The following is a 12,121-nucleotide window of genomic DNA, read 5'->3' on the forward strand; positions in this document are numbered from 1 at the left end:
CCAGGATAATGCCAGCACCAGTTACACTGAGGAGTTCTACATCCTTACTGCAGAGGGGATGAATGGCCTAGGGTAGTGTTCTGTTTTAAATCTGGGATGTCTCGGTCTGACTCTGAAAGAGCTGTCCATGGTCTCCACAGAGGAATGCAGTGAGTGGGAGGTTTTTAAGATGGAGGTCATCTTCCCCAGCATCCTCCTTTCACACATTTCCTCAACTGCATCCAGTGGGCAGCTGAGAAACGAGCTAGCTTTGTTAACTAGCCTGTTTAGTCTCTTCTTGTCTCGGTCAGAGCTGCCTGCAACCCAACAGACCCCAGCAGAGTGGAAAACAGAGCCAACCACAGAGTGATAAAAGGATTTTAGCAGCTGGGAATTAACTCCGAAGGACCTCATGGTATGAAAGACCTCTAAACCAGAGAAGGAGTCACCATGGTGAGTGTGTCTCGCTCATTTTGTGGATTCCACCTACTTCCACCTATATCAGCTTTCTAAATTTCAATAGTAAAGGCAAACTATCGGGACTTGAAATCGAATTGTATTTGAAGTTAAAACATCAGATCGGGAGCATAAAATGTTGATCGGGACATCCCTAGTCAAAACCTGTCTTAAAGTCAATGTTTTATTTAAACATCTTTATCGTATTAAGTCTGAATGATTTCATGAAAAGATTGAATTGTGTTTGTTTTTCTAGCAGAAATTGAGGTTTCATGATTTTCATCAAATCAAGCTTCAGCTGTAGCAGATTATTCACAACATATAGGGATGTTTACCAACACGACAGGAAATGACTTCATACCATCCTGGTTTCACTCATTTCCTCTCTATTCTGTAGCACAGTTTCTTTCCCTCCTCTTTTGCAGATTTGTCCCCACCAATACTTACAGGTGCCATCAAGTCACCGTAATAATTGCTCCAGGCATTCTGCGCACGCACTGCCCCCATCTCACAGCATCAGCGGCACACTGTCTCACTCTATGTGTGTGTGTGTGTGTGTGTGTGTGTGTGTGTGTGTGTGTGTGTGTGTGTGTCTCACTCACTTTGGCTCCTGCAGCTGTGGGTCACCTTTGGCTTTCACACACAGTTCTGCAGATATCTTAAATGGGACTTTGTGAAATCAACAAAGAATTTTGGAAAAGCATCCAAAGCAGCAACTAGTAAAGAAAAGGACAACAGGCACAACGGCACCACCATCCCACTTATAATTAAAATCATTTTTATATGCTATATGCTCGACTCTGTCTAGATTGATTTGAAGTGTATGGTCCATGAATAAGTCAAAGAATCTAAATTCTTCTGATTAAACATTCAAAGACCAATCAGATTGATATTTTATATTTATATGGAACATCATATCTTATTGATCATTTAATATACCAAACCGTGGCGTACCGTAGTCAATCCTTAACGCTACACCCCACGTGGCAGGACTCTCACATACAACACATACAAACGCTTTAAAAACCTGTGGATACCCAACATGGGCAACTAACAAAGGAACGCAACAACAAAAAGAAAAGATGAACCAAAACAAAAAAAAAAAAAAAAAAAAACAGAAAACACAGAGCCAAAACCAGCCATGACCCTTCCATACATCAAAGGCATAACAGAAAAGATAATAACAGCAATGAAAAAACAACAAAAACACACCACCAAAACTGTATATGACAGTTAGGAGAAGACAAAATATCATCAGTGCAAAAATGTGGAGTCGTGAAATCCCTGCAAACTCTGTAAGGTAAGGTAAGGTTATAAATAGCAAAACGTTAAGGTTTAGGTACATTTAAATGAGCTGGTTCGGTGCCGCATCAGCGGACATCCCATCATGTCAGTTTTACGCTGCATTGGGATCTGCAGTCAGAAAAGGGGAAAACCCCTTTTCGCACATAAGTGACGAAAAAGGGCACTTTTGGCGTTGGGGGTCTGACGCGGAGGGTGGCTGACCAAGCGCTTGTTTTTGACGCGCTGGGAGTGAGAATGTGTTGATTCATCACGTCTTCCTCGTTCTTCACGGGCCGTGATGCACTTGGATGAAAACATCTACCTCTTTAGCTCCTGATCAGCTGATGACAGCTTCAACACACCGCACTGCTTAACGCACGCATTTCCTTATCAGTAACAGAAACAACGTTTTGATAAAAGAAAACAGTAATTAATTAGTTTGATCGTTAGTGAAAAAAATACTTTTTTATTAACGTGGTTATTTTAAACGGCGTTATTCCCATCACTGCTCTGTTGGGTCTACAGCACGCAGTGACTGAGACAGCGAGAACACTGAGGGTCTCCGCCCACCCGGCCAATCATCATCATGTTTGTAAGTGTGTTACCGACACCTCTCTCTCTCCCTGGCTGCAGCTGAAGTGTGGCGGTCAGAAAGCCTCACACTACAGCTCAACGTTCGACAAGCACATAGTAACGCACAACTTTCCGTCCCCAGTAACGGTAACGGTGTTGCAACAGTGGGGAAAGTAATTAATTAGATTATTCCGTTACCTAAAAAAGAACGCCGTTAGTAACGCCGTTGTACTTAAACGTTGTTACTCCCAACACTGATAATATTTACATAATATTTTATAATATTAAAGCATCTAACCTTATATAATATTATGTAAAGTGTAATGGTGGTTGAAAGTTTGCATTAACCATCATAAAACATTACAAACAAGTTGTTTTTCATGACAGCAATCATTCCACTCAAGCCAACCGTCCGTTGTTCCATTTCTGCCTTGAAACAAACAAACTTGTTTCTGACCTCCAAACTTTGGTGCAGAAAAGAAACAAAGAGCTGAAAGAAGTCTTTCTCCAGCAGAGCAGGTGCTGTGGGACGATCGTCTCCTCTCCGTGTTTATGGATAAACAGAACCGGCAGCCACGTTCCACTGTATCAGGAAAAATAACATTTCTGTACACAGGTGGAAACTCAAACAGACTGGTGTTTGCAATCAGCTTTTCCTCTTCTACCCACCAAAAAGAAAAATAAATCCCAAAAAGCATTTGAGTGTGAAATTTTGAAAACATGCTGCATCCAAATCATATCAAGAGCGGGGCAGGTTCCCCGCTTAGTTTGTTTTTTGGCTCCTGGAAACGAGCAGATTGAGCTCTGGTCATAATGACCATCAAGCTCTCCAATGCTGGGAGAAGACGAGGCTCAAATGATCTGCCATGACACTAAAAACACATCAACAGCACCTGCCAAGGTAACACAATGCCCTGGGGAACAGGAGGCCTTACTGCTTCCTGCTGGCTCATGTTCAAACAGAAAAACAAACTGATCTGAGACATGAAATCAGACTGAATTAATTTATTCTGGAAGTTGTAGGATGATGAACACGCCCTTCCTCCTCCTTCTCTAGTTCTCATTGCCTATAATGCATTCATAATCGGTGTCTAGTCTTCAACGCTGAACGAGCAAAGACATTTACATATTTTTATTTCAGTAGCAATTACAAACAACCTTTTATAGGTGAGGCATTAATTGAAACTGCTGCACACTCTGCGTTGGAAGGAAACTTTTACCTGCAGCGAGAAACTCAACTTCCAACCTTAGCAAGCACCTAGCTTTCCGACGTGGGAATGTGAAGCTCACTGAGAGCGCGACTGGCATCACAGCTGCAGCTGCTAACGTGGATTCTACGTCAGACAGCCCTACTCCTAGTAAACAGGTGAAAATAGATATAAAACCCATCGGACTTTGTGCTGCCGAACTGAAAAGGCTCGTTGTTGGCGATGTGGTGGAGGAGATGTTATCGATCTCCACTGTGGATTCTGGATCATTCCGACGCATCATAGAAAAAGTCAGACTAAAAGAGGTGTCAAACCACCCCAGAGAAAGTCCTTCTCAGAATACCTTGAGTGAGAATATCTCATCATGAACTCCAATTTGAAGGCAACACTTGAAGAGGTAGATGTTGTTTCCACTAGTGCGGACATTTGGACGGTGAATAACAAAAGTTTCTTGGGTGTTCACTGGATTAATTCCACTTTATAGTGCAACAAGGCAGCCCTTGCTCGTAAGAGGATTACAGGCAGCCAGACATTTGATGTGATTGGAGCAGACATTGAAGAAATTCATTCCACATACGGGTTGCATGGCAAAGTTGTTGCCACGGTAACAGATAACGCATCCAACTTCGTCAAAGCATTCAGAATGTCTCAGTCCTATGATTTGGAGTCTGAATCTGAAAATGAAGATGATGAAGAGGAACCAGCTTTTACAGATGTCATAAATGTTCTTTCAGCGAAGGTCGGTCTAGCCTGCCTCCACGTTACAGACGCTGAAAACTCCAGAGCTCCAAGTTTCCGCATGGAGTTTATTTTTTCTGGACCCTGCATGAGGATTGTTAAAGTTAAAGAAATCACCTGAGCCAGACAGGAAGTGAGACAAGGTTTAAAGTTAAGGAGATTTAATGAAATGATTTTCATTTAATAATCAGTTCTACGTTCTAGTTTTGGGGACTCGTCAACACGCCTGACTAAGATGGGGTTTGTAGTACGAGAAAATTACTCGGGGGGGTCTATGAGTGAAAAAAGGTGGGGAACCACTGACTTGGGTGATAAATCTGGTTCTGTCAGTGTTCTGTTTGAATCTGAAGATGACCGAAACCTTTTTAAGTTATTAAATGGCTGCAATGACACGCTATGCTTTTTCAGTCTGTTTTCTCCTCCTGAGATATCACTCTGAGAAGTTAAGCCCCAAACCTCTCCTCGTCTGTTTCTAAAACGGTATTTAAAAGATAACAAGGTATTTAGCTCTGATAAAATGCTGATAAATGTTCTAGTTAGAATGCAAAGATGTAACGATGAAGAACAGCGGGCCAGCATGTAACCCTGCCTTCTACAGTCTGGAGCTTTAAACTCCTCTGAGCGTTAGTGGAGGTCAACCCAGCAGCTGTCACCACCATTAGTGACCAGGAGATAAGTGCTCCTTGTTCTGCTCCCACTTCACTGTATTTTCTCCTCCAGATAAAAGACTTCACTTTTTAGACATTAAGTGGAGCAGTGGCATCTGAGTTCTGCTCAATACCTGCAAATAGGGCTGGAGGGGGCGGTGCGCCTCCTCTCATCCTGATCTCAGATGGGTCTGAAGATGAAAGGAGGATGTTTGTTTCAGGAGCCAGATCAATGTTTGAAGCTCGATACAGAAGAGCAAGAGGCGAATGCAAACACACAAAGTGGGTACAAAAGGTACCTGTCACGTCAAAGTAAAGATATTTTCTGTCTGGCAGGCAGGACTCCGTCGGTTTCATCCCCCTTTAACTCCCCTCCCTCCCATCACCTCCCGCTGGTTGAGGACTCGAGGATCAGCTGAGAGGCGTCCTCCTGATTGATGCCCCATCCAGACCTCAATCTTTAAGCCATCACGGGCCAATTGTGGTGGGTTAATTTGGCCACGGTCTGACTGAGTCATCCAAAGGAGGTTAGGCAGGATTACAAAGCATGCTGCTGTCCCCTCTCACAAACAAAACCAAACCACTCTCGTCTCCTACTTGTTCCCAGCATGCACTGCTCTCATGACACAGACAAAGATGGCTTGTATTAGCTCGTGCCAAAGGAGAGTCTGCTGATGAGCTTCAAACATTTCATTTAACTGAGAATAAACTAATGATTTTACTCTAAATGCCATCCATCTGACCTAACCAGGACAAACATCTATTAGTATTCGTAACCTCTTTGTCACGGTGGCACCAAAAGATTGTAGGCGGGTTTACAGCACTGCACAGCGGCTCCCTGATGATACATTAACAGTTGTTAATTCATGCTGGTGTCAGGAAGACCCAATGTGTTTATGTGAAGTTTTATGACCTTCTCTTATAAACTGTCCATTAATAAATAGAGCCGCTGTATTGATGAACAATAAAACCACATCAGGAGGCTTGTTATGAAGCCGAGCAGATAAGGCCGCAGTAGGCGGTCAATGCTAATCATAATGCCGCTGCTGGTTTATTCTGCTGTGAATCAAAGGCCTTTATGACCCATCTGAAAAGAGCAGAGAGAAGACGGCCATGCTCACACCACTCATGTTTAAGCCATACATCTTCAACATCCAACTATCAATGGCTAAAATGACCAGATGTACCCATCGGGGTCATTTGCACAATGGTGCTGTGTAACCATAGCAACCACATCAACATTATATTGTTGGAGGTGCAAACACACTGGTCACAGTGAACACGTCAACCCCGAATATGCTTTTCAGCTGATGCTTTGTGAAGAAAAGTGGGAATTTTCAGTTCATGAAGAAAGTTTTTTTTTTCAACCAAATAGCTCCAAACCGAACAAACAATATCCACTTGAGCCATTTAGTTTATTTCATAGCCAATTCATTTATTCCAGTTAGGTCAAGCATAGAAAAACCCTGTTAAATTCTGATGTCTTATAATTTACCCCATTTTATTAATTTCTGTCCAAGTAAAATATCCGTTAGCCATGTTCTAACTACTTTTCTCTAGCAAACTACATTTTTAAATGATCCCACAATGAAAGAAAGAGCTCCTTGATATGCATTGTGGGTAGCACGTGACATTAAACTACTTTACCTTTTATAGATTAGTTCTGATTTGAAAAGCTAACAGATAACTGAATCAAAGTCAGCCCAAAAGTGAATTACTCCCATCTCAAAACTTGAAAATTCATCAGTTATGTTTAAGAATACTTGCAGCGGCTATAAATTCAGCATTACGTAAATATTTGTACAGAGGTACATTGTGCTTTATTTTACCTTATTTCTTTCTAGTTTATCTGAAAAAACAAGCTAACAGCTGTGAATATCAGCTAGCTTGTTGATGTCAAATTAAAATCTTTTCTCATTTTTTTTATTTTAAAATTTATGGTCTAAATGCTGCTGCAGAAATCAGGAGCTAAGTTACTGCCACACACTGCAAAGCAAGCACATCCTGTACCAAGTGCATTTGTCATGAACATAGTCAAAATACCAAGAGACAATATATCCCATAATGTCATCACAAACACTAAGCCCATCTTTCCACTGGATATGAAACCAGCACTGCAATTAGCCGCCGTTTTAGTGCACGGGTTCCTTTCCACAGGCAGCCAAGTATGACGTTTTGGATGCGTACCAGAAGCGAAGGGACACTATAATTACATTTCAGGTCTATTTTTTACACGTTATGCTTTCAAAACAGTCTAACTCTGCAGTTTAGATCTGGCTAGACAGGAAGTCAAACATGAAATTAGTGTAACAGATCCAGAAACTTTCTAAATAAAAGTTACTTGCAGTACGCCATTACCTGCAAAACTTCTTTAACTGATGTAAATAGGACAGGAAATAAACCACAGCCCATTCTCTTTACTTTTTATTGTGTGGACTTCTGAAATCCCGTGTAGTGTTGCAATTCTCCAGTCAATTTGTGACATCATGGGATCAGCTATGTGGAACGCTTTTACTCCCGTTTCACGACAGAATTTCTCCCAGTTGGGAATGAGCTCATGGGTAAGTCAAGTCAAGTTTATGTATAGAGCACTTTAAATACAACGATGTCACCCAAAGTGCTGAACATGTTAAAATCTAAGTTAATTTAAAATTACAACAGTAAAATAAAATAAAATCTCATGAAATCCGAAACAGCAATCGATTAATAACAGCTAGCAGTCGATAAAATTGACAAGCAAAAGCGTGCGTGACTAAAACCAGAGACAGAAAGTTGTAAACCAAGACTAAAATGCTCTCAAAGAGTAATAGAGTAAAAATGCGTTTTCAGTCCATTTTTGAAAACCACATCTGAGGACGCAGTCCTAATGTAGATGGGCAGAAGATTCCACAAAGTTGGAGCTGCTACAGAAAATGCTCTACAACCTCTCCTCTTAAGCCTAGCTCTGAGGACAACCAAACTATGTTGGTCACTTGACCACAGACAACGAGAAGGAACATAAGGTGAGAGCAACTCAGAGATGTAGATTGGCGCAAGGCCATTTAAACACTTGTTGGCAAGAACCAAAATCTTAAACTGGATACAGAACTCTACAGGGATCCAGTGGAGAGAGGCGAGAACGGGCGAAATATGCTCCCTTCATTTAGTAGCAGTAAGAAGGCGAGTAGCCGCGTTCTGAATTAACTGCAACCTGAAAGACATGCTTGACTTACCCCTAGATATTGACTATTGCAATAGTCCTAACGGGATGTAATGAAGGCATGTATTAATTTTTCCAGATCACTTCTGATCAAGACGGACTTTACCTTACAGAGTTTCCTTAGGTGGAAAAAGCAAGATCGGACCACATTATTTAACTTGGTCCTCGAGCCTCAATTTAGAGTCAACTTTGACACCCAAATTAGTAACAATGTCGGTTGCACAATAGGGAAGCTCACTCATAAACGACTGTGAGATCCCGTAAACTGCTTGCTCCAAAAACAATTAGCTCAGTTTTAGAGTTCATTGATGTTTAAGGAGTTTGATGTGATCCAGACCTGGGCCTCATGAAGACACAATCTTTGCTTGGTAGTTGTCAGGGCAAATACCTGAAAATCATCTGCATAAAAATGGAAATGCAGTCCATACTTGCAAAAAATAGCACCAAGTGGTAGCAAATAAGAGCAAATAGCAGAGGGCCAAGTACAGAGTCCTGGGGAACCCCATACCTGAAAGGAGCATCACTCGAGTTGAAGCCTCCAAATGTATTGTTGCATGTCTACCCAATACTTAAGAAGTCATCCAGTGAAGTGCTACACCACTGAGGCCAATACACTTCTCAAGACGATTGAGAGAGATAGAATAATCAATAGTGTCAAAAGCAGCGGTCAAGTCTAAAAGCAATTTAAAAAAAAAAACAGAATCATCTGCTTCAGTGAAACTGTAAATGTCATTAAAAACTTGAAGAAGCACAGTCTAAGTGCTGTGCTTTGCTCTAAAACCTGACTGAAAGACTTCAAAAATCTGGTTTCCATCAAGGAAATCAATCAATTGCTTAAAAACAACCTTTTCGAGGAGCTTAGAAAGAAACGTCAGCGTTGAAATAGGCCGATAATTTGATAATACTGAGACATCAAGACAAGGTTTCTTAATAAGGGGTTTGATGATAGCATGTCTCAAACCTTGCCAGAATGCAAACTAAAGTTAATTACATAACTAACCGTATTTGCAATAGCAGGCGACACATCCTTATCAATACATGGTGGTATGACATCACACGCAGAGCCTGATGGATTCATACTCTCAACAATTTCACCCAACAGCTCAGGGGACACAGGCTCAAAAGAATGCAGAGACGTCATACCACAGCATGAGTCAGCATTTAAAAAGAGCTCAACTGGGGGAAATGTGCAATCTAATGTCATAAATCCTGCCAATAAAGTCATTAAGAAACCCCTCAGTAACAGTTGAAAAAGCTTCCAAACCTACAACACAGGAAGGGTTTAAAATACCATAAACAACAGAGAACAACACTGTTGGGTTATGTTCATTAGCGCTGAAGACAGATAAAAAGTCGATTTAGCCTTTTCCACAATCCTTTGATAAACATGACAAGCATTTCTCAATTCTTCAAATGAAGATTGCATTTTACTCCTCTTCCATTCCAATAGTAAAATGCAGCTACAGTATTATGTTATGGGACTGTTTTTGCAGCCGTTGGAAAGAAGGGGTAACAGGTCATATAACTTTTTACCATAAAAATTAGTTGCAGAGCTAATGCTATAGAAGCAAATGCTACCTGCAGCACTTCCACTCTTTCTGGCAAAAATTCCAAAATATTTATAAAGAGTAACGATACATAGATGTTGGCTTCTTAATCCATACAGGACTAATGTCTGTTTCTTCAAACAACAACATTGATGTTGGATGTAATAAAGTGTTCTAGGGTTCATTTATTCATTAATAACCATAATAATGTTAATAGAATAGAATAGAATAGAATAGAATAGAATAGAATTCAACTTTATTGTCATTGCACATGTACAGGTACAGGACAACGCCTCTGTCAGTGCGCCCCAGGGCAGCTGTGGCTACATTGTAGCTCATCACCATCAGTGTGTGAATGAGTGTGTGAATGGATGAATGATACACTGTAGTGTAAAGCGCTTTGGAGTCCTTACTCTGAGAGGCGCTATACAAGTGCGGGTCATTTATCATTTAACGAAATGCAGTTTGCATCCATCCAGAAAGTGCTTTAGCGTGATATAGATGTATTACAATATATGTTAGCAATAATATAGATGTGTAAGTATATTACAGAAATGGATCTACTATGTATGTTATAATGTACACCGTATGAAGTAGAAGAAGACGAAAATATCATTTCTATAGCGCCTCTCAAGATAAAAATCACTAGGCGCTTCAGAAAAACTAAAAAAAATGTTAAAATATAAAAACGCATTTAGAAAATGTTTAAAAATATATTTAAAATGAGCAAAAATAGGCAATTGGGATTTAAAAGAAAAAATGTTAAGAAAGAGAGAGAGTGAATAGGAAAGAGGGAAATCAGTGGATCCTGAGGAAGGTGGAATAGGTGGGGAGAACAGAATAAAGAGAGAGTGGATGAAGAAGATCATACAAAAGCCAGCTTGAACAAGTGAGTCTTCAGCTGCTTTTTGAAGGAGACCACTGATCTCAGGCTCAGGGGGAGAGAGTTCCAGAGTCTGGGGGCCACAGCAGCAAATGATCCGTCACCTTTGGTCTTTAGCCTGGTGCTGCACAACCAGTAGGCTTTGATCACTGGACCTCAGGGACCTGCTGGGGGTGTAGGGACTAAGAAGATCACCATTGTAAGATGGTGCTTGTCCATGTGAGGCCCTATAGACCAGAACCAGGATCTTGAAATGAACCCTGAAGTTGACTGACAGCCAGTGAAGCTGGAGGAGAAGCGGGGTGATGTGGGTGTGTTTGGAGGTCTTGGTCAGAAGCCGAGCACAGGCATTCTGAACCACCTGTAGACGGTTCAGGGAGGTTCTGCTCAGACACGTGAAAAGAGAGTTACAGTAGTCTAAGCGTGAGGAGATGAAGGTGTGGATAACTGTCTCAAGTTCAGAGCGAGACAGAATGGGACTCAGCTTAGCAATGTTCCTGAGATGGAAGAAGGAAGAGCGAACAAGAGAACTGACATGAGAATCCAGGGTGAGAGCTGGGTCAAAGGTCACACCAAGATTCCTGACAGAAGGTTTGGTGTGGGAAGCAAGTAGACCAAGAGAGTCTCTGACTTTGGGAACCAGCTTGTCTGGGGCACAGATGAGGATCTCAGTCTTATCTTCATTCAGCTGAAGAAAGCTCCCAGCCATCCAGGTTTTGATAGAGTCTAAAAAAGTAAGTTATGAATATCCTATAACTATAAGTATGTACAGGCTGTAGTTAATGCAAGCAGTCCATTAGTTTAACGTGGGTCATATGTCAGGAGGCAGAGTTCAGGAGTCTGACAGCTGTGGGGAAGAAACTGTTCCGGTACCTGGTGGTCTTAGTCTGGAGGCTTCTGTAGCACCTCCCAGAGGGCAGCAGGGTGATCAGTGCATGTGATGGGTGACTGTGGTCTCTGATGATTTTCCTAGCCCTTTTCAGACACCGCTTTCTGTAGATGTCCTTTATGGCAGGAAGTGGTGCTCCGGCGATGTGCTGGGCAGTTTTCCCGACCCTCTGAAACACCTTCCGGTCCAAGGCGGAGCAGTTCCCATACCAGACTGTTATACAGTTGGTCAGGATGCTCTCGATGGTGCAGCGATAGAAGTTCACCAGGATGTCTGAGGACAGGTTGTTCTTCCTCAGAGGTCTCAAGAAGAAGAGGAACTGGTGAGCCTTCTTGACCAGCTTGGAGCAGTTGGTAGTCCAGGTGAGATCCTCTGAGATGTGGACTCCCAGGAACTTGAAGCTGCTCACACTGCCGTCCCCTTAATGTGGATGGGTGGATGTGGGTCAGCATTCCTCCTGTAGTCCACGATGAGCTCCTTAGTCTTCTCAGTGTTGAGCAGCAGGTTGTTTGTGTCGCACCACTCAGTCAGACGGTCCACCTCCTCCCTGTAGGCGGTCTCATCGTCATCACTGATGAGGCCCATCACCGTGGTGTCATCTGCAAACTTAATGATGGTGTTGGAACCATCAGCAGGTCTGCAGTCGTGGGTGAAAAGGGAGTAGAGGAAAGGGCTCATCACACAGCCTTGTGGTACACCAGTGTTCATTGTGATTGTT

Source organism: Nothobranchius furzeri, chromosome 12 (assembly GCF_043380555.1).
Source record: "Nothobranchius furzeri strain GRZ-AD chromosome 12, NfurGRZ-RIMD1, whole genome shotgun sequence".
NCBI classification, from domain to species: domain Eukaryota; kingdom Metazoa; phylum Chordata; class Actinopteri; order Cyprinodontiformes; family Nothobranchiidae; genus Nothobranchius; species Nothobranchius furzeri.